This window comes from Podarcis melisellensis (assembly GCF_964234715.1).
Source record: "Podarcis melisellensis genome assembly, chromosome: 2".
Taxonomy (NCBI): Eukaryota; Metazoa; Chordata; class Lepidosauria; order Squamata; family Lacertidae; genus Podarcis; species Podarcis melisellensis.
In genome coordinates this window covers 22,914,820-22,938,587 of record NC_138529.1, presented here as the reverse complement: position 1 = coordinate 22,938,587, position 23,768 = coordinate 22,914,820, and the positions used below count along the sequence as shown (strand labels likewise).

The following is a 23,768-nucleotide window of genomic DNA, read 5'->3' as shown; positions in this document are numbered from 1 at the left end:
GAGGTGTGTTTGATTTTTCTACACCAACCATTCCAACTGTAGTGAACAGTACTTTCACAGGGAATGGCTTGTCAAAATCCAGTTAATATAGCCATCCTTTTAAACCCATAATTAATAAATTGATCCCTACATCAATCAGGTATTCCAGCTTTTGGCCTTTATGTTTGGATGAACGTAATTCCACTTATGCAGATGGAACAATTTAATTTGAAGTATTGGTTTCTAAACCCACCCACCCCACCCCCCGGATCGAAAATATCTGCAAGATGCTGTATATGAGATTATACAATTCAATACAAAACTATGGTGGTGTGAAAACTGTGGTTCACTTCACTGTGGTTCTTGTTCTTTTACAGCTGCTGCCACTGCTGGTGTATTTAGAGGGCTGGAATGAATCCAGAGGAAACAGCTCCAGTTCAGGAGATGTGATGCCAGGCATCACTGGAGTGTAGGGCTCAAAGGTGTAGTTGTCAGAGACCAACAATATCAGGAGGGCCACAGGTTCCCCATTCCTCAGTTAAGAGGATCATGGGGCTGGGCATAGGCAAAGGACGCCTGGACTGTTAAATCTACTCAAACTTAACTATGGGGTGCGGGGCTCATCTTGCTTTTCAGGCCAAGGGAGCTGGTGTTTGTCCGCAGACAACTTTCCGGGTCATGTGGTCAGCATAACTAAACTGCTACTGGGAGCAATGGGACACTGTGACAAGTGCCAAAGCACACGGAAACACCATTTACCTTCCCACCACAGTGGTACCTATTTATCTACTCACACTAGTATGCTTTCGAACTGCTAGGTTGGCAGGAGCTGGGACAGAGCAACGGGAGCTCATCCTGTTGCGTGGATTTGAACTGCCAACCTTCTGATCGGCAAGCGTGAAAGTGGTTTAGACGATAGTGCCATTTGCTCCCCTCTGAGTACAGTATAACCTCTGCCTGAGATACTCTTCCAGTTGGAATTCTGTGCTAGACAGGCCAGCAGCTTAACTGTATGAGGCAGCTTCAAATTATGTATGCATGTGTGTGTGTGTAACTATAGTTTTAAAAAACAGATATGCATATAGATCCTCTGCTGTTGAGGATATCCCCATTTGAGTGACAAAATCCTCTATCTGAAGAAGTGTGCATGCACACAAAAGCTCATACCAATAACAAACTTAGTTGGTCTCTAAGGTGCTACTGGAAGGATTTTTTTTATATTTTGTTTCGACTACGGCAGACCAACACGGCTACCTACTTGTAACTAAAATCCTCTATCGTTATCCAAATGTCATATTAGGTCTCTCGCACAGGTCCCATAGAAATAACAGTTATATTTATAGACTGGAACTGGAATCAGTCCTATGGAAACTAATTTAGGAATGAGTGAGATTTGCTTCTGAATAAACGTATACAGTGGTACCTCGGGTTACATACGCTTCAGGTTACAGACTCCGCTAACCCAGAAATAGTGCTTCAGGTTAAGAACTTTGCTTCAGGATGAGAACAGAAATCATGCTCCAGCGGCATGGCGGCAGCAGGAGGTCCCATTAGCTAAAGTGGTGCTTCAGGTTAAGAACAGTTTCAGGTTAAGTACTGACCTCCGGAACGAATTAAGTACTTAACCCGAGGTACCACTGTATAGCTGAAGAGACACAGAGAGGGGGCATGCATAGAAACTACCCTACTGTACAAAGCAAGAGTTGCATACATTGCTCCGTCCAGTTTTGTCTTAGCCCTGCCCACCATCGCCACAGGGCCCTGGGAAGGATGTCCGAAAGGTTGTTTGTGTGGTCTGCCTGCAAAAGTTGCATTGGCTGAATTGAATGCATCCTGATTTCTGAGCTTGCACCAAAAGCTGCATTTGTATCAGAAACTCTTCATTTTGCCATTTTGCCACGTTGATTTCCTGCATTTCCCAAGATCAGAAATATGTATATTGCAGCATAAATCTTCCACAGCACAAGGCAGACACAAAGTTGCACGGGCGTGTGTGTGTGTGTGTGTGTGTGTGTGTGTATTCCCAAATATTTATTTTTTGAATAACCTATTCTTCAGTCTGTAACAATACTGTGTTCTTTATAGCCTGGAATGTGCCTGTGGTCTGTTGGACTCTCATGTCATCTGCATGCATGGGTAATGAAAAGACAATGGGACATTATAAATCTGCGGAATTTGTGCTAATGTCTTTAGCCATGTCTGGAGTAATAAGCAATTACGTTCACATTTTGGGTGTGCTTTTAATGAGCCTATTGTCAGCTATACAAAAGGGCTGGTTGGCTGTGCGATGACCTCAACTTGCAAGCTGGGGTTTGAACCAAATGTAACTATTTTTTTCTTTTTCGAAGTCTTCAGTACCTGTGACCAAAGGAGGTGGCTTTATTTTGGGGTGGGCGGTATTGTGTTCATTATGTTGCACTGCTATTTCAAAACTGGCTTTCTATGTACCATGGATCCAGGTGTAGCTACTTGCTCTGCCGTTTCCTGCCTGCCCCTCTCCCGGAGCCCCCATTTTTCACACAAAAGCGTTTGAATGAGAAAACCATATAATGTCACAGTCAGCTCATCTAATTTCTACAATAGCAGTGGTATGCGCAGCGGTGACATGAGAATGGGACCTTTGGTCTCCTCCACTGTAGGACACCAACACTTCTCTCATGACATATGCAGGAGAAAGCTTTCATGCAGGATTAAGACAATAGAGTATTCTTTTTTCCTCCACTATTCAAGGGAGTTGCGTGCCTAGCTCTCATTAATATTACTGGAACTTGCCTGGTAAAGCCAGAGGACACACGCATAAACACATTAGTAGTACACCCTTTTGAATCTCATTTTTCCCAGCTTTGTATGGCCTCAAACACTCAATTACTCTCATCCACCCATTGTTGTTGCCATTGTTATTCAGATTCTGATTGGACAGACCCTGTTACTTTCTGCAAGTAACAAACAAGCCACATGCTTGAGCGTGGATTTTTTTTTTTATGTCCTCCTCAGAGATGGGAGGTGGGTTTTGTGGGTTGGGGCTCTTTCCCTATTGTGAATAAGAGTGCTCAGCCTTAGTCCATGGTGCAAAATGCCACAAAACTAGCAGAAAACGTTGGAACTGGTTTGGAGTCAATCAGACAAGTTTGGATTTTTGGGATTAACTTGTGACCCCAATTTGTTTTGTCAATTACTCAGTTTGGTGTGGTGGCGGCACAAAATGTGGCGTTTGCAGCAAAAAATTATCACAAAACTAAACTTTGGCATCAGGGTTTTTTTTTGGGGGGGGGAGATCCTGAATTTCGGCATTACAGGTTTATGAACCTCCTGTGGACCTTGGATTCAGTCAAAAAGATGTGAGACTGCAGAGTCCCTTATTCATGAGAAATTAGTCACTGATTCATAAACATAAGAGAGACCACTTTGAATATTATTCAGAGTGTATTTGAGTAGCTCACCCACCTTCCCATGCAGTTCCAGGACAGGTGTGAAAGAAGAGATGTGCATTTTCCCAGAGTAGGGATAGAGCATGTATCAATCTCACAGGGGTAAATTAACATGGAGACCCTACAAACGTGACCTGGGAGTAAAGGAATGGAAAACCTTTGTTTTCTTTCTGGCCTCTTCTTGGAAAATGTCTGTAATAATACTCAAAGAGCAGTTGAAAGGCAGTGTGCCCACACAACCCTCCCTTCAAGGCACAAACGGATTGTGCACCTGCTTTCCCTTTAAGAGTTGTACGGAAGGAGTTTGGACCAGCGCAGCTTGTCATGCAAAAGTGAAAAGGGCTTTGCCTATTGAAATCCTTCCTTTGTTCTATGTTACCTTCTTCCGAGCCCAGTTAAAGGTATTTCAAATTTGGTAGGCCAGTGTGCAGCCCATCCAAGTGTCCCTATTTTCCAGGGACAGCCCCAAATTTACAGAACCCATCCCGGTTTCTGATTTGATCCCAGAATGTCCTGCTTTTCCTTGGGACGTCCCTATTTTCATCAGAGAAATGTTGGAGGATATGGAATTATGTGACCCCCTGAGCCAAGGTGATAAGGAACTACACAACCTTTACAAGACATCTGAAAGCAGCCCTGTAAAAGGGAAGTTTTTAAAATGCTCAATGTTTTAATATGTTATATATACTGGAAGCCACCCATAGTGGCTGGGGCAACCACGCAAATGTGTGTGTGTGTGTGTGTTTATAAATAATAAAGTTGTTGTTGTTGTATCTGACATCCCAGTTTTCATCGGAGAAATGTTGGAGGGTATGAAGGGTGTGTGTGTGTTTGGGTCACTCACTCCAGCCTCAGCTCTAAAACAGGGACGGGGGATCTGTGATCCACCAAATTTTGTTACATTCCAATATCCCTCAGCTATGGGCATAGCCAAGATTTATGGAAAGGGGTAGGACTTGGGGGGGGGCAGAACTGAGCTATCTGTGACTCGATTGGTCCGTTAAGTTAAGTTTTTTAATTTATTTACAGTGGTACCTCGGGTTAAGTACTTAATTTGTTCTGGAGGTCTGTTCTTAACCTGAAACTGTTCTTAATATGAAGCACCACTTTAGCCAATAGGGCCTCCTGCTGCTGCTGCACCGCCGAAGCACGATTTCTGTTCTCATCCTGAAGCAAAGTTCTTAACCCGAGGTACTATTTCTGGGTTAACGGAGTCTGCAACCTGAAGCGTATGTAACCTGAAGCGTACGTAACCCGAGGTACCACTGTACTTGATATAGGGAGGTCAGCTGCCCTCAGCTCCTGCCAGCAAGGCCAATGGTCAAGCATGATGGGAGTTGTGGTGTAACAATATCTGGGCATTCCCCTTTCCTGCGCTTTAAAAGGCAGGCAACCTGAGGACTTCCAAAAAGCATCTCAGTAGCCAGCCAGGTTTGTGCAGGAAAAAGTGACGCTTAAGGTGTCAGAGTCCCAAGACACTCAGATATGTAAAGGTTAGAACAAGCACCATGGTTTGGGCCTAGAAATGGAAGTCAGTGCAGCACAAAAATAATAACAACAGCTCTTAACATTAACATATTCCCTTCTTTTCTTTTTCTTTTTGGTTTGCCCGTGCCTAGGGAATACATTGATCCACAGTTTCTTGAAATTTCCATGCATTTGCTGAACAGGGGAAAAGTTGAAACAAAAGTGCCAGCATAAATTATTAAATCTCCCCTTTGAAATAGTTATCGAGGGAGGTTTTTCAGGAAAGAAACATGCAAGTGAGGAGCAAAAATATTTTGGTATGTAATAATAAAGGCAAGATGGATGCCAGGCGCTCGGGAAAAAAATCCAGAAGTGGGGAAATTGAACCGAGACTTCTCTTATCCTTGGATTCCCACCAACTCTGATAACTTTTTGCTCAGGACTGCACAACCTGTAACTCACTAAATGAAACACAGCCCATTTGTTATGTGGTGTGACTTCTCAGATACTTGGCATCTCCAACCCTTCTGCTTTTGGAATCCAAGGTAGCTAAATAAATCCAGAAGGCTTGTTCTGACAGTACGAACTGCTTGGCTGCTGTTTGACAGTTGACAGCCTGTCCTGGGAGGTTGTAGCCTTTTCTTCCTTGGAGGTTTTTAAGCAGAAGTTGGATGGACATCTGTCATAGATGCTTTGGTTGAGATTCCTAAATTGCAGGGGGTTTGGACTAAATGACCCGCAGAATCCCTTCCAACTCTACAATTCTATGGTTCTTTCTATTCTCTTTTTAAGATTTGACACTCCTTTAGTACGTAAACAGGGGAACCATCGTTTTCAAGACAACCTGGCAAATCTGGAACTAGACTGGGCAGTCAGACAACCCTGATTTCCTTTACTTGGGGGCTCTGTGGTTTGAAATCCTGTGCAAACACACTCATTCTGCAAAGCCTTTTTACAGTTTCGCTTTCCACCATTTGCTTTCCAGCTGTCATTATAACAGTTCCTTCTGTTTTATACGCATTAAAAAATGAAATAAAAAATCTTTACCATTTAAAAAAAATGTAAAGATGAAATTGCAAAGTTAGAAGGAAACAATTCTATATGATTTTTGCATGGTGTAACCACTTAGAGATTCTCAATTATTTCTCACTTAGATTTATATCCCATCTTCATCACTTTTTTGATTCGAGTGTGGGTTTACAACAATTTCAAAAGCTGTAGCAATGATTGAAACAATCTGCAAAAAAACTCCCCCAAACCAACAAAAGCAGCTGCCAATAACAACGAGCAAAGCTTATATCACAAAATGAGGATGCAAATATACATGGCCAATGAGTAGTGTTTTGTTTTGGCTGCCATCAGCTGATGTCTTGAGCCTGTGCAACTTGGGTCTCACCAAACCCATTCCAACGGCTTTGTGTATGTCTGGCAGGGCTCACTGTGGTTTGATAAACCTCATGACTCAAAAGCGTTGCCTGAATACAGGATGGTGGGACAGCAGTCATGCCCCCATTGCTCATACATCTGCTGACCTCACTCAGTTGGTGGCTGCAAATTTGACGGTAGAATGAAAATGGGTTTGCACAGATACAGATATGTGTGTTTCACGCTATTTCTGAATGCGTGTTTGCTGGGAGGACATGGAGAATGGGCATAGAAGCATTGGGCGGAGATGGGTTTTTTCTTTCTTTCCGGGGGGTGTCATCTGAAAAAGGCTTCAGACATAAAAACCTCAGGATATCTTAATGCAGCGCCACATATGTGGGTCAATTCCTGTGTGTTTTAAGGGTCCCACCTGCAGTCAGGTTATGGGAGAGAGGGCACTTCGTTTGTGGAACTCTTCCCCCTGGCACCTAGGCTCATGTTTTTTAGTGCCTTAAGGTTTTGGCAAATGATTTGTTCAAAGTTTTCGAACAGGCTTTAAAACCTCTTATATCGCCCCCTTAAAAAACAACAGAACTTTTTATTGTTTGCAGCACTGCCTTATCGTGCTTTAATTAGTTATTGCAAAGTCCATCAGAATTTTAAATTGAAGGACCATATAGCCATGTATTAAACTTGATAAATAAAATAAAACTCTGCCCAAGCAGGGTTTTGCTTCTAACCTCTTCTGGTCACAGAGTTGCTAGCTTTCCCTTCTAAGGCTCTTCTGAGTTTTACAGCTGCACCACAGGCAGAAATACAGCAGTGCTGGGAGGAAGTGGCCAGAAATCTATACAAATGACAAGAAAGAAAGAAAAAACATCTTCTGGGATTATTTTAGGATACAGGTTATGGACTGGGATTTGATATCTATCTATCTATCTCCATCCTGGTGTCAGGTTCCCCATTTAAGAGTGTTACCTTCTCCAGCTTTGAAGTTTGTAATGTCTCTGAGAGCAAGCATCAAGAAGCCAAGGAGCTGCTACAAATGTTAATAAAATTAAAGCCATCTGAAAGTAGGGATTCACATGTGCCTTTGAAAAGCTGGTCTGTGATCAGTTATTACCCTCAATTACCTTGTTGTCCACTCTTTTTAGCTCGGGGGTTAAACTCTTAACACTTCCCTTTGAAGTGGTTATCCTTTTATCTATGACCGGACTGAGGAATTTAAAGGCAATAATCAATGTGAGCTTCATAAGAATAGGAGAGCCAAGGCAACACGAAAATAGGTGTGAATGTGCCTTTAGCCACACTGGCTGAGCTTCTTTTGGAGCTGGGGGTGAGGGGAAGAAGGGGAGAAGTGGGTACATTGTTCTGGGCAGATATGATCTCTTCAAAAATGGGGGGGGGGTTGCACACTGGAGAAAGCACTCAGCACTAAAAACTAAAGCAGAGGGGTGATAATTTGGGGGAGGACCAGCAAAGAGGAGAGTCCTTCATCAAAGGTGGGGGGGGGGATGAAGTAATGAAGCACAAAGATACAATTAAAGCATTGGCTTAATCAGGGCTTTGATGTCTGACATGGTCCATAACGCTGTTTAAAAAAAAAAAAAAGGCGGGTGGAAAGCAAGATGGATTCTCCGCTTGCATCGAGCAAAAAAAAAGGGGGGGCAGCTCAGCAACAAACCCCAGTCCTTTCAGCTGTACTGGGAAACAGATGGCTTTGCAACAGAAAGGTAGGCTTAAAGCACAAGCTGTGCTGGCAACCTTGGTAAAAGGCAAAGGGACCTCTGACCGTTAGGTCCAGTCGTGGCCGACTCTGGGGTTGCGACACTCATCTCGCTTTACTGGCTGAGGGAGCCGGCATACAGCTTCCGGGTCATGTGGCCAGCATGACTAAGCCACTTCTGGTGAACGGAAGCACCGTTTACCTTCCCACCGGAGTGGTACCTATTTATCTACTTGCACTTTGACATGCTTTCGAACTGCTAGGTTGGCAGGAGCAGGGACCGAGCAATGGGAGCTCACCCCGTCGCGGGGATTCAAACCGCTGACCTTCTGATCAGCAAGTCCTAGGCTCTGTGGTTTAACGCACAGTGTCACCTGCGTCCCTTAGGGCAACCTTGGTGCTCTTGCACTAATTCAGATGTCTTAGGGTGGCCCTGCTCAATCTCTGTGAGCACAGGAGTCAACTCCTAGGAGCCAAGGTCCCTTCACGCCCTCAATAAAATATTTGAGGCCCCTCCCCAAAGTTCATGGGCATTGCCATTCAAATTGTGTGTGGCATCATGTGATCAGTTATGTGGGGCTGAGCTTACCTGCCCCCTCGCAATATTTTATTCAAGTTGGCACCCCTGGTTGTGAGGATAAAGGGGAGGGGAGATCCAGAGGGAACTGTATACGTACACTGCTCTGAAAAATCTGGAGAAGGGGCAGAACAAGGGCAGGAACATGCAATAAGCAATATATTGTTTAAAAAAGTCAGTAGCACAGCACAGAATTTCCATTTCATCCATAGCCAAGCACTGAAAGGGTGAGAAACCCACTCACCACATAGACTTCTTGACAGCATTTTCCATGGTAGAAGCTTCTAATCGCAATAAACAAGTAATCTTGAGCACGCATACCTGATGTTGGAATGAGCAACCTATTCCTGAGATTGAGATGACTTAGGGAAAACGGCTGTAGTTCCCTCCCCATACAGCCACACAATCCAATACAGCCCCTGGGGTGTACCTGTTAAAAAGCCTTGCACCGAAGATCCTCGAAGCAGCAAAGGGCCAGTTCTGACAGCACGCAGGACTCGGCTCAGCTGTATCCATCCCTGGCAGCACAAAAATAAAGAGGCGCCCATTAATTTACCTTCCCTCAGTTCTGTGTTGAACAAAACACCTGGCATGCCACTCCTAGCCCTGCAGGAAGTAAAGCGAGAGAGGTTGTTTTGCCTTTCTTGCTCTGGCCGGATTCAACAGAACAAAGTGAAAGTCTTTTCTTTGTTTCTTTGGTGATCACTGGTAGCCAAGTAAGATTGTCTTCCACGAACATGGTCTTAACAGTGAGTCCATAAGTGACTGTGGAGGCCAATTCTGGATCCACACGTCCTTCCACAGTGGGGACATACCTGTTCCTAGTGCTCTCCTTCTTAATATATATATATATATATAAACCTGCTCTATAATAAACAGTTTCCTTGAGCAGGAGGAAACTAGAGAGCCTCCAAGTGTCCCTGTTTTCCTGGGACAGCCCCAGATTTACAGAAATCCCAGAATGTCCCACTTTTCCTTAGGACGTCCCTATTTTCATTGGAAAAGTATTGGAGGGTATGGAGTTATGTGACCCCCGAGCCAAAGAGATAAATAACTCTACAACCTTTAGAAGACATCTTAAGGCAGCCCTGTATTGGGAAGTTTTTAATGTTTGATGTCATATTACCTTTTTATATATGTTGGAAACCACCCAGAGTGGCCTTGGCAACCCAGTCAGATGGCTCAGATACAAATAATCATCATCATCATCCATTTTTTTTTTTTATTATTATTAAATAGGACATCCCTATTTTAATTGGAGAAATATTGGAGGGTATGTAACCAAGTCACATGGCTAGAAGCAGAGACATAGGTTCTGTGCTGAGGCCTGTTTTTAGTAACAGCTCGTTCTTATTATTTCAATTAAATAATTGTTTACTTATCAACAACCTGGCCTCAAATACAATTTTTCCAACCTGAAGCTTCCTGGGCTTTATGCTATGGTGTACCACACACAAAACAATTTTTTCACCAATGCTTTTTAAAAAAATCCATATGAAATGAAGCCAATGGGAATGACTGTTATACATTTTGGGGCGGGATGCTAATGACACCGAGTTCTCCTCCTCTATTTCATCTGAATCAGGGGAGGTTGTGCAAGACCTGGAACCGGTGCCTGGATGTAAGTGTTGGGCTGGACAGGGACCAATAAACTGCCCTCTGAATCACAACAAGATAAAGGTGCTGTGGGAGGCGAGCGGATCTGTGAGACAGGCAGTTCTGGATGGAGTCACACACACGCGCACACTCTAACACTAGAGGCTCCTGTGGTCTTGGAAGCTGGGAACTCTTCCTATAAACTTTTGAAAGAATTAGGATCGCTTAGGTGCTGAACATTGGGAACCTCAAAATCAGTGCATCGTGGAGCTTCCCTTACACAGCAGCCCAGTTGCCAGTGCGGGCTTCCCACCAACAGCATAAAAAACTTCTGCTGAAAGACCTGTACTGGCTGCTTATATGGTCCAAATTCACAGTCTTACTATCAGTATATTAAAGCCTTGAGAACAGTTGACAGGAAGGACCATCTTGCCCCATATCTACCTGTCCAATTTTTATGTACAGCCAGAGGGACTATTAAGGATGCTACCTGGCGCCTGCCTTGCTTCTACAAAGCATTTAGTGCTCTTGCACCTGGACTGTGGCAATCTTTGCCTATTATTATTATTAAGCAACCACCATCCATGCTTTGCTTTGGTTGCCTGCTTCATAACGCTCCTGTTTGCACAAGTCTTTTCTGGTGTATCGCTCAGCCATCGGTAACTGTGTTATCACTGTCCAGATGTTGACTAGGTGTTTCTATGCCGCTTCGTGGATGTGTTCGCTGCCTGGATACTTTGTTTATTGTCCAGCAGTAAGCCAATAAATAAATAAAATAGAATGGAGCATTAAACCACCCCTGAATGTGTTTTGCTTTTTGCTTTCCCAAGGACTACAGAGACAGGGTTGTCTAGAATTTCTCCCTGCTATTCTTGTTTTTGCCTCGAAAGGAGTTTGTTTTGTCTTTAAACCTCTGGGGGAGTGGGGAGCATTCAAAAATGCTGTTGCCCTGCTTGCGGTCTGAAGTGTTCCAGGAGCCCAGTCTCTTGACTCTTTCTGCTATGTGCGGAGAGCTGCCCCCCTGTGCTTGCTTATCAGAAAACGGCATGTCTGCAATGGATTTTTAGGAGGTCACCGTGTCCCCTTCCTTAGCCCGTGGTAGGATTTTCTATGTATCTGCCCGGTACAAAGTGACCTGCATAATCCAGAGCAAAAGAACAAACAGAAATTTTTTTTTTTTTTAAATGCACCATGGCCAGATATCTGCACAGCCTAAAAGGAATCCTTCCATGGGACTGTCTTTTAGGAATGTTTGCTTAAATCAGGATGTAGAGAAGAGAATATAGCAGGATGAGCAATGATGCCAGCAAAATCCCTGGGTCTGTAAGGTGATAAATTGCTGGGAGTGGCGAGTGCTGCCTGGGTGGGGTGGTTTCAAACTTGTCTTGAAACTCTCGTTCTGGATTTCCTGCATCAAGCAAGGGCTGAACTGGGAGGTCCAGAAGACCCTCTTCCAGGTCTAGGATTCTATAATTAGGAAGGTTATCACTATGCTCAATGGAGTAGGTAGAGGAAGAGCATTTTTCTATTTCTCATTTCGTAAATTTCTTTTAAATTTGGTTTAAGGCTCCTTGCTTCAGCCAGGTTTGTACAGTGGTACCTCGGGTTACATACACTTCAGGTTACATACGCTTCAGGTTACAGACTCCGCTAACCCAGAAATAGTGCTTCAGGTTAAGAACTTTGCTTCAGGATGAGAACAGAAATTGTGCTCCGGCAGCACGGCAGCAGCAGGAGGGCCCATTAGCTAAAGTGGTGCTTCAGGTTAAGAACAGTTTCAGGTTAAGTACGGACCTCCGGAACGAATTAAGTACTTAACCCGAGGTACCACTGTAATCTGAATGTAGTATCTGTTTTGGTCAGAATGTTCATTTGCATTACAAATGCCTCTGTTTCTTTATCTTTCACAGCAACAGCAATCAGACATTTGGACATTAACATAAATGGCCTTGAGGGTTGCTCACAAATGGAAGTGCCCTAATGTGTTAATGATCAATTGCAAGGTCAGCATGATAAAGCACTAGGAGTAATCTGTTCTGAGTTTAGTAGCCTATGCAAACAAAATCAACCCCCATGTCTTCCAGGCTACCCATCACTATACCCACACACAAACCACATCACATGTCATGTCCTAGGAGAATTCACTATAAAGCAAGATTATTTGCTATATAGGAAATTAATCAAAGGGCATGCCTACACAGGAATGTCTTGAGGTCCTAGTGTGTACTTGGGAGGAAAGCCTGGGAGGTTGTGGGTTTTCCCTGTATAAGATGCTCTGCCTTCCTATGATCCCATTAGTTCAGAAGAGGATCATAAGGCTTGTAGCAAGATGATGAGTGGATTGAGTACACCCAATAGGATGGGCAGGGGAAGGCAGGAAAATCTCTGTGCACACATTCCCTTGCCGTAAACATGGCCCTACATTTCTGAAGAGCCAAATGCAGAAACAAAATGCTCAATACCCAGGAAGCTTCTAAACTGTGTTTTCCACAAGCATTACCAACCTAGATGTGAAGACATTTCTGGGTTTTGCTTGTTTCAATTTCACTGACAGGAACTGCTGCATTCAGTGGTAGCAATCGCAGGCTGTCTCTCACTAGGTCTCAGCCAATATACCCTGTTCATGTGCTCACGCATGTGTGCAGACAAACAGCCCCCAATCCCTCCTTTCAGCCCCTGCTCTCACTTTTGATTCTCTGTTATTCTCTTTGTCTTGGTGGGACAACATCTGGTGTGTCCTCCCCTTCTATACCCTGACAATATTTCCAACCACAAGAGCAAAACTTCCCATGTCACAAAGCTGCCATAGTATTAGCAATCCCCTTTTTCCCAGGAAGCTGAGCCTTATGAGATCAGCAGCAAAACTTTGAGATCTCTCTCTCTCTCTCTCTCTCTCTCTCTCTCTCTCTCTCTCACACACACACACACACACACACACACATTTTCAGGGGTGAATTTCATTTACAACTTCCCCCCTCACTTGCCTACCCCGTGAACAAACACAGCTTTCAGCTTCCCAACCATTATTCTAACACCTTCCTTTCTTTAGAAAGGGTTTCTATCTCAAGGTCTAGCCCTCTAGCAGCTGAATATTGCTCAAGATTATGAGTGACTTTGAGGAGATTACCTGGCATGTCCCAAGGTAAACAAAGCGGCAGAATCTCTGTTGGTCCTTTACTGGAAGAACATGGGGGATAAAAAAACCATTTGAGGGCTGAGGCCTCCCAAACAGCCCAGTTTTCTAATTCTACTTCCCTTCCTCGTCTTTCAACATGGTGCACGGCTAACACTTCCCTGAAGGTCAGCGCCAAATTGCTCCCATTTCAAAAGCCAGTGGCTGGCTGAGAAGGACAGCTGCTGGGAATTACAGGTAAATGGAGATTAATGTGTTTTCTCTGAGGCAAGGTTTTCCCCATTACACACTAGCGGCCTACTTTTCTTCGGCCTTAGCAGCAGTCCCTCACGACACACCTTTTCGGTGTGAGGCCTGACATTTTCCCTCCTCTGTTCTTTTTTGTATTTAAAAGAAAGTGCCAAGAGAGTGAGTGAGGAAAAATATCCTACGTTAGGCTTATAACACAGGGGCGAGGAACCTCAGGCCCGGGGGCCAAATGGGCTCTTAAAACCCCTCTACCTGGCCCTCAAAATTCTCCTCACAACACACCTCTCTCCCCAGGCCACCATTTCACAATAGGGCCCTTTTTGGCACCTGAGGAGGACCCCAAAATGGCATCCCCCTCCTCACCAAAGAAGAAGGGCTGAGGTAAGATCTATATCAGTAACAAGGCAGAAAAGAAAGATCAACATTAGGGATCTTCTCCCCCGTGAATCCTGCTGCCTGAGGCGTTTGCCTCAGCTTGCCTCTTGGTTGAGCTGGCCCTGGCAGGACACTCCAGGAGAAGCAAATGCCCACATTTTTCCAGGAGGAGATGCTACCCTGACATCCAATGCTGTCCTTCAGGAGACTCTGAGAACCATCATTCCCAATAAGGGCATTTTTCGTTTTAAAGAGGGAATTGAGAAAGTCAGAGAGGTGGGCCCATTTGGGCTGCTCCAAGCTGCAAGGGCGAAAGAGGCGTCATTTATCTACAGCCAGTCCTGGATAATGACAGTGCCCTTTTGCAGGCCTTGGGGTGGCAGGCCGGTACTTGCTTACAGACCATTCCTCCGACTTAAATCAGCAGCAAAAGGCACAGACACAAGTCAAGAGGCCAGCTTTGTCCCCATATCCAAGCAGTAGCAACACTACTGCAGAACCTAGCAATGCCAGACATACTATCACAGTTAATTCATTGCTCGTCTTCCAAAGTGCTGTGTGTCATCGGCTGCCAGCATTTAACACATGGCCAGCAGATCAATCGATGCAAGATGAATAAATCGACACAAAGCTGATATCAACTATGGCAAAGTCCAGAAACTTATTTCAGTCTACCAGAACGCTCTGCAACTGACCTTGAGTTGCACTTCTTTCAAACAAAGGGACATCAAAGAGAAACTCCATTGTGAAACCCTAAATTGCAATTTATTAGGCAATTTGGTTCTGTTATCTGTTGCTTGAATCGAGATGAGCTGATTTTCATCATACTAAATGCGTCGATTACCAATGTTTGCTGTGAATCCTTAAGTTGCTGGCCTCTTGCCCAATTAGTCTGAACAGATGTGGTTGCATCTTCGTTTGTGCTTGGGCTGTATGTACAATTAATTTTCTGGTGTGTTCCGGGTAGAAGTTGTAGGGCGTTTGCAGTTTTCACCAGCGCTGCCTTGTTAATTGGTTACATAATTGTCTTTCTAATTGTCACTGCCTATCCTTTTTTTGCATTTCATTCCCCCTGGTGTCCCTCCCTTACATACATACCTACCCAACTCATTGGCATCTGATGAAGCGAACTGTGATCCATGTAAACTGATGCCATAAGAAATTGTTAGTTTTTTAGGTGGCACAAGACTCTTAGCTTTGGGAGGGATTCCAGCATCACACAATCATCACGGCATGTAGCATTTTTTTACTTAGTTTTTAACCTTTATCAGACAGGCATGGCCAAACTTGGCCCTCCAGTTGTTTTGGGACTACAATTACCATCATTCCTGACCACTGGTCCTGTTAGCTAGGGATGATGGGAGTTGTAGTCCCAAAACAGCTGGAGGGTCAAGTTTGGCCATCCTTGGAAGCAACGTTTTGTATTTTATCAGTTCCCCTTAAACTGATGGATACAATCCAGTGCCGGATTTACGTATAAGCTAAACAAGCTATAGTTTAGGGCTCCACTCTCTTGGGGGCCCAAAAAAAAATTAAAGGAAAGAAAACCTGGATGTGCATTTCCAAAATATAAGATAAAATAAAATAAAATAAAATCCTACATACAGCAACAGTGGTTTGTGTTGTGTTGTGTAGGCTCCTATGATGTAAGTAATGGGCTAGCCTGCTCCCTAAAATATCATTGGCATATATTCAACACAAAAAGCAGTGACAATTTGTTGTTGACAAAGGACAGCTGGACATATAAAGGGCCCCATTACCTTCAGTAGCTTAGGGCCTCATCAAACCTAAATCCGGCCCTGATACAATCTAAAAAAAAAGTTAGCTGCAGATGAAGCCTAAACTGGATGTGACTTTTCCCTGCTCTAATGTGGTTCTGTTTTTTTACTTCATGTGCAATTCTTAAAGATAGCTTAAAAAAAAGAGAGCTGTGTATGCAAGTCAATTAAGTACTTGATTTAGCTGAGAGGAGATCTTGGGGGGGGGCGCAATTTAAATAAGTCTGCAATGCTAATGGGGATATTGTAAGTTACTCAACACAGCCCTCCCGCTTGCAGTAGGGTATATTACAGTGAACCGCACTGCAGGGATGTTGTATCCTGCTGCCTCAGTTCAACTTGCAGTGTGGGGGTAGAAGCAATGGATAACACCCTCTGTATTTCTGCCTAACATCCAACCTGAAACAGAGTCCTAATAACTCTGAACAGCACAGAAATCACATAAAGCCTTGCCTACACTACAGGGCTGTAGTAGGTCTTGCTGTACTTGGGGATAATTCACTTTGGAATTCCATTGGCAGGGTTGTTTTGTAATAACCACACTAAATAAGAACTTAGAAGAGCAGGAACTCTCTGTTGGGGGTGTGTGTGGATGCACTGGTGTCCAAGCCCAGCAATATTAAGGCCCCCCCCCCCGATTTCTATGGGCAGTTATTGACATCTTTTCCTGGGGATATTTAAAAACAGCTTCTTACTGTGAACTAGGAAGCGCCCTATCCTGACGATGAGAGGGATATGTCTACCCCATTTATATTTATATTGCTTCTAATTTTCTAGACACTCCATTCCATCTCCTCCACCCCAGTTTTTAACCTCCCTCTCCAACAGTCAAGTTGGCATTAACAGACACTGAGCATGCTTAGTCTTCATGGGGATGTTTTCGGGTCCTTCCCCCTCTAACTCCCATCTACTTCTGCAAACTACCCCAGGTTTGCCAAGACCTCCTTCCTTGTGGGTGGGCATTGCTGATTTGGCTCTGTTAACTGTGGGCCCTCATCCCTGAAGATTAGAAATAGAACGTGAGATGGTGTCAACTGATGTTTCGCTAGACTTCTCCATTACTTCGAATCGCCTGTCTCCCTGTTTTCGTGGAAGCCTTGTGGATGCGGAAAGTCTGAGCCGTTTAATGCTGGAAAGTGAATGGAATGTCTTTGTCTGGAAAGAAAGGGGGTGGGATTAGGACACCCACCCACCCCCAATTCCGGGGTGTTGTTGATCCTCAAAGGTCTACCTTCCACCACCTCAGGTCTTTCTCGAGAGAAGAGATTCTCCATGTTATGTGTCTTTGCACATGTAAGGGTGGTTTAGGATCACAACTCTCCGTGAAGCAAAGGTTGCGAGGGGAGCTGTAACGAATAGGTACCTTGTTATCTGAAACTGAAAATGTACTCTGGAGAGAGGAGAAGATAATAAATAATAATAAGGAAAGAAGAGGTGTCAAAATGCAGAGATGGCTGGCAGGGGGTGGTGGAGGAGAAGGATCATAGAATTGCAGAACTATGTTGATAAAACTTGTTAGTGAGGGACAATTGGATTGGTGGTGGGATTCTGGCTATGAAGTCCTTTGGGTAGTGGGAAAGGAGTGTGTGTGTGTGTGCGTGCGAACAATAATCTTGTTCTCTCCCCCCCCCCCACTTCACGGTCAAAAGAAGGCCCCATAGCCAAAACATCAGCCCTTCTAATCTTTTCTTTTCTCTATGCCCCCCCTACCCCACCCGCAACATGTGCTTTATTAACCCCCTTTTCTCATTTAACTGCTTTGAATAGCTCAGTGGGTAGCATCCTTCTTAGAAAGTGAAGACTGGGCTCGCTGGTGGGGGGGTGTGGGCGGCGGTGGGATTGGGGTGGGGGGAGAGAGAGAGAGAGCTTCCTTGGAGATGAGATGTCAGAAGAGAAATGCAGACAAACCCCCAGCCCCGGCCTAGAGAAAGAAAAGCCCCCTCTGTAATCCTGTCTGCAGTGTCCTCATGACCACAGGCTCCAAGGTAGCCAGGAATTCCAGGTCCCCCTTTTGAGGGAAGACAAATGGTGAGATTTGGAAGAACCGGGTCACTGGGGCAGCTCCTTCTAAGCTCTGCAGGCATGGAAGGGATATTTTCTTTTTTTTAAAAAAGTAATCTCACTGCTGCGTTTTGCTAGTAAACTAAATTAGAGGGAGGAATGAAAGGGCCCCTTGGATACGCTCCAGGCAGCGCAAAGAGGAGAGGGCTTGCATGTTTGAGGTCACACTTAAGCTTGGGCAAGTTTGTTTATTTATATTTAAATGTAATGGTTGCTTTGTGGCCACAGGGGCTCTCAAAAGAGGCTTACAATAATAATAATAATTTAAAAAGCAACAGTAGAAGTATCATGAAGCTAATTCCTTAAAGGCAATGCACAATTGTGTAGAGTCCATGGGAAAACTGCCTTATATATATCCAGTCCATCTAGCCCAATACTGTTGACTCAGACTGGCAGCAGCTCTCCAGGCTGAGGTCTTTCACATCATCTGTATTTCCTCTTCAACCAGGCTTTGGGCTGATTAATATTCTACAGCCTTTTAAATTAAGGTTACCAGAAGTCCCCGTTTCCTGGGGACAGTCCCCGGATTTACAAATCAGTCCCCATACAAAATCATTGAAGTTGAAAAGTGTCCTCGGATTCATTGAAAAAAATCTGGTAACCTTATTTTAAATGTGTCTGTGGGAAGGGGGGGGGGAGTTGTAGTTATGCTGTTTTGTTGTTGTTTTTGTCCTGTATTTTATTCTGTGAGCAGCCCTGATATCTTAGGATGAAGGGCAGTATTTAAATCTAATAAACAAAATAAAAATAAAATCTACTAGCTAATTTCTCCCAATAAGGAGACTAAGGAGCATTTTACCACAGGTGTGGGTTCATCTGTGCACCCCCACCCCGTAAACATTTTACTCCTGGCATGGCAGTTTTGTTCCAAACAGAAAATAAGTCTCTACAAAAATAAGGCTATAGATGGGGCTCTCCACATCTTTATTGCTCTTTCGTTTGACAACTGCGTGCGCACACACACACACACACACAGAGAGAGAGAGAGAGAGAGAGGTCTGGTTCACACATCACATTCAGCAGTCATTAATATAAACTATGTTTTAAGATAAGCACACAGTCTGCGTGACTTCTCCCCTGCTCCTCACCATGGTCCGCTTAGCGTTACATCCAAATCCAGGTTCATGCTTTGTTCCTCCCCCCCCCCCCCAAAAAAAAAACCCAACTATGAGCAGTAAGCCGAGAACAAACTTGGCTGTGTTTGCCTGGAGACCAACAAACCACAAGCTAGGGTTTGAGCACAATACTAAGCCAGATCATGGTTTGTTTTCAGGTGGCAGCAGCAGCAGCAGAGGAGGAGCTAAGTGCATGCTATTTCAGCCGGAAGCAGTTTAGTCATGCTGGCCACATAACCCGGGAAAGCTATCTGCGCACAAACGCTGGCTCCCTCATAGATGAGCACCACACCCCATAGTCAAATTTGACTGGACATAACCTATTTTACCTATTTCAGCAGCATGCATGTTTACGTTAAATCGTAGTATATTTTAACTATGTTTTAATACAATGTGCAAAATGCCTTCGTTCGTTCTGCAGTTCCCCATTCTTCAGACTAGGCAAACCCAGAACCACCTAAGACATACCATTGGGGTGGAGAACCTCAGGCTTGGGGGCAGAATGTGGCCCTCAAGGCCTTTCCTTCTGGCCCTTGGGACTCTTCCCAAGCTACACACCCTCTCCCTAGGCCACACACCGCACCAGCTCTGCTTTGTACCCTCCTTAAGTATTTCCCCCCCCCCTGGATGAAATGTGTCCTTGAACTTTGATATTGCTTCCTGTTTGCCTGATTGGAGTGCGTGAGAGTGTGTGTAGAAAACTCATCTTCTGTACAAAGGGAAAAGTCATATTTGCTGCCCCACCCAATTTTGCTCTAGGACTCGCCCCCTACTGATTTGTGCCACCCACGCCCCAGCAGGCTGCTTAGATTCCACCTGCTTGTATGGCAGGGTGCATGCCATTTTCTAGTTAAGCACAACCACTTTTTGTGTGTGGATTTTTACCTCTTGAAATATGGCAACCCTAAAACATGGTGGAGTATGGCTTGCCTAAGAGTTTGTGGCAGAGGTTACCAGAGTATCCCCAATTCATCGCTTACTCACTTAGCCACTATGAAGCACTAGCTGTTGCAATTTCACCCCCTCGTCACCCAATTACTGAACACTTAGAATCCTAGAATTGTAGAGTTGGAAGGGACCCCAAGGGTAATCGTAAATCCAACCCCCTGAAATGCAGGAATCTCAGCTAAAGCATCCCTGGCGGATGGCCACTCAAACTCTGTTTAAAAACCTCCAAGGAAGAAGAAGTCCACCATCTCTCGTGGGAGACCATTCCACTGTCAAGCAGCTTTTACGGCTCGACAGTATGAGTCGAACACATCTTGCAAATGTGAACCAATTCTACGTTAAAGCACCAGCTGGAATGTGCTTCCCTGGATGGGTGTGTGTAATGTTAGTGGAGGGCTAGTACCTCTGGTGGGGGACACCTTCTTGGGTACTTTGTCCACCTTTGGTCCCCACTGTACTCAGCTCTAACCTGCTCCCTTCTGTGGATTGAGTGGACAAGATTCAATTGGGACTCAAGTGGGCCGAAAGATCAAGAAGGCGGTTTCTGCACATGCTGTAGTGAGGGGCAGATGGTGTTCATCAACCTGGGAAGGCAGCCCATCTAGGAAAACTCTGACCCTAAATCTCCGCTGGCTTGTGGGATATCTTCTGGAGAATAAAAGGCTAAAGAGTAAACCCTTACAGAAATCCAGAGTGGAGTCCCTAGGCAGTTGGATGGTGCCTTGTACACCTCTTTCCGGCAACTCCTGCAGCCATGTTGGTGCCAAACATATTTTTCTGCTTTCCTTTGGACCACGTCAGTGAGGCTGAGAAGGATTGGGGGGGGGGTCCTGTTGTCTGGGCAGCCCAGGACCTCCATATGCACTGCCCTGATTTGTGCCCCGGAGTGCTCACTTTGGTGCTGCTAATGCAGCAGTTTGACCTCACCTCCAGAGGCGCATCCATTGTCTCTTGAGACAGATGGATGCTAATAACCCTGTGTGTTTGCATGTGTGTCTTAAAAAGCAGAGATATCACCTTGCCGACAAAGGTCTGTATAGTTAAAGCTATGGTTTTCCCAGTAGTCATGTATGGAAGTGTGAGCTGGACCATAAAGAAGGCTGATCGCCGAAGAATTGATGCTTTTGAATTATGGTGCTGGAGGAGACTCTTGAGAGTCCCATGGACTGCAAGATCAAACCTATCCATCCTGAAGGAAATCAGCCCTGAGTGCTCACTGGAAGGACAGATCCTGAAGTCGAGGCTCCAATACTTTGGCCACCTCATGAGAAGAGAAGACTCCCTGGAAAAGACCCTGATGTTGGGAAAGATTGAGGGCACAAGGAGAAGGGGACGACAGAGGATGAGATGGTTGGACAGTGTTCTTGAAGCTACCAGCATGAGTTTGACCAAACTGTGGGAGGCAGTGGAAGACAGGAGTGCCTAGCGTGCTCTGGTCCTTGGGGTCACAAAGAGTCGGACACGACTAAACGACTAAACAACAACAACAGAAATAGCTGTGTGTAGAAATCGCATTCATGGCTATTCATCCAGTTTTGCTTCTTGCCCTACCTTCCATTGGCGTGTGACCCGTGGAGGAATGCAACTGTTGGGTGGGAAAAGGTTCCCCACCCCTGTCTCAAATAAAGGGGGAGAGCTATCCATTGTGGAAGAGCAGAAACTACGGCAAACGAAACTGTGAGCTCCTTGGCCGCTGCAGCCAATCCACAGGACCAGATCGCCACAGCTGACTTCAAGGCAGTCAACCTGGCCTTTGGCGTATTGTGCCTGCCAGTGATTTATAGATTGTGCCGCTTGAAAGCAACAGCATGCACAGCCTCTCCATCATTCCAAGCTACCTCACGACATTGTAAACAACTGTTTCGGCAGCATTTCTACTCATTTCCCTAAAAGCTTCTACAGAGGGCCTTTGCCAGGCATTGTGTGGAGTAAACTCAATTAATTAGTTCATCCTAGGTCTGGGGTTTCAGCCAGAGAAGCAAGTAGTACGAGACCACACAGAATCCCCTCCTAGGAATAAAATCAATTTCCTTTATACATTTTTTTTAAAAAGATGATTAAAATTCTGTCTGCTTTAATTCACCAGGATGATTCAATTGTCTCTGCCATGTAGCTCCAGTGGGAGTTTTAGCAAATGATAACAAATAAATGACCAGCCGAAGCACAATTCTTGGACAAGCAACATTTCTCAAATTGCTCCTCCCTAGACAATCATGAGGGAAAACATGGAGAAATTCCGTGGCATGGGAAACATGGTGGGCGAGAAGGAAAAGAGGACCGGACACAGAGGAGCTGTTGAATTAAGCCACTTTGCCCATTCAGGGAGAAGAGGACCCGTCCCCGGTGCCATTTATGTGAGGAGGTTTCTATTGCAAATGAGCAGGAGCCATTGGCAAGGGCCCGTTTAATTTGATCGCAGTTCATGGCAGACCGAGAACAAAGGAAGCGACCGAGGCAATAATTGCCTCCTGGTGGGGAGCTGGAGAGTTTAAACTTGGTTGGCACTTGCACTTGGAATCAGACCACTCTTCCACTGGCCCTGCCAGGCCCACAATAGGCCAGGTAACAAAGATTGTGGGGGTGGGAAGCAGGGGGATGCTTTCAAAGTCACACACAGCATGTTAGCACAGCCTGGGCGAATTGGAGGAGACTCTCGCATGGAGGAAATGTCTCCAGGGGTCTAGGGAGGGAAGTCTACTCTTTATCACATTTGAAGTACAGCAGAAGAGTTTTTCACCACAACCCCATAGGGCAGGGGCTGCTTGGTCCATGACCTTCGGGTAATCTAAACCCTTGGCCAGCAACTCATGAATGACGTCACACATTTTCTTCTACATAGAGATGATCGGCATATAGGAATAATGTTTACCTGTATTTTTATTTCATTCCTCTTCCTATGTTTTTAGCTGTTCTTATTTTATCTGTAAGCTGCCTTGAGTCCCTCTCAGGGAAAAAGGCTGGGGTAAAATAGTGATTTATTCTAGTGATTTATTTTTCTGTGAAAGATTTTCCGTTTCACAAGCTCATTTGCAACAATGAATGGATGCCAATTGCCAAATGCAATATTGGGCAAGCTTGGCAGTGTCAAGGTTGTTGTTTTTCTTTGTTTACTAAATACAAGTGCAATAAACATGCCAAATAAGATCACTCTCTAGGGCATAAGAAAATGTTGCACTGGAAACTTACTTTTTTCTTCTGCAAATTGCTACATGCGTAAGTACTTGAAATTTCAAATTTCCATTTCGATTTTTCCAATTCAAAATTTCCCAGGTAACCTACATCACCAAAAGCACAGTGCTTATGACCCTTAGAGCAAAACCTGAAACAGTGGTGGTATCTGGAGTACTGGATTTGGATTTTGGTACTTGAGGTTCAAATTCTTGTTCTGTCATGCTTGGCCTGGGAAAATTTGCAGCCAGAACTTGCGTACTGAGAAGGCAAAAAGTGACTGCAAAACAATCAATCAGGTAGCTTAATATGTTCTGAAATGTTAATATGTTTTAAAATTTATTCTATTTTAATAAAAGTGATTTTGTAAAATATCATTTTTATAAACTAAAATTAACGGCCAAATTTGTGTCAGTTATCCCAGTGAGGAATTCAGCGTAGGGCTATCAGCACAAGTCTTTCAGATGCACCCCTTCCCCTGTGTGCTGTTCTGGGGGTTGTTCTACCCCTTCCAACCCAACTTTGGGGGTCATAGGGGAGAAGGGAAAGCCCTGTTGTGCTAGCAAGCAACCTTGTGCAAACATCTGCTGGTGGGACTACTTAGTTGAATTCTGTCCTTTGTACTCAGTTATCAGAACACTGGAATACCCAATTGTACATTTACTTCTTAGTGAGCCATTGGGCAGACAACTGTCTGCTTGCTTTTGATACCTCCAGGAGTAGAGATTTACTTTTAAAAGCCAAGGAAAATGATAATTCAGACGGTAATATTCCAGAGGGGACTAAACTGCTAGATTTCCCCC

General features: G+C 44.6%; 1 long non-coding RNA gene across 7 annotated transcripts in view; it reads left to right on the top strand.

Annotated features, from left to right (window-relative positions):
• The first annotated feature begins 12,653 nt into the window (after positions 1 to 12,653).
• The window catches only part of LOC309363555, a 76,328-nt gene continuing 65,213 nt past the window's right edge, over positions 12,654 to 23,768 (top strand). For 5 of the 7 annotated variants that reach the window (XR_014165392.1, XR_014165393.1, XR_014165394.1 and 2 more), the window contains exon 1: positions 13,399 to 13,508. This is a non-coding gene — a long non-coding RNA (uncharacterized lncRNA). Of the gene's footprint in view, positions 13,281 to 13,398; positions 13,509 to 23,768 lie in introns of those variants that run through there. The other 2 variants (XR_014165390.1, XR_014165391.1) reach the window with 2 other exon arrangements.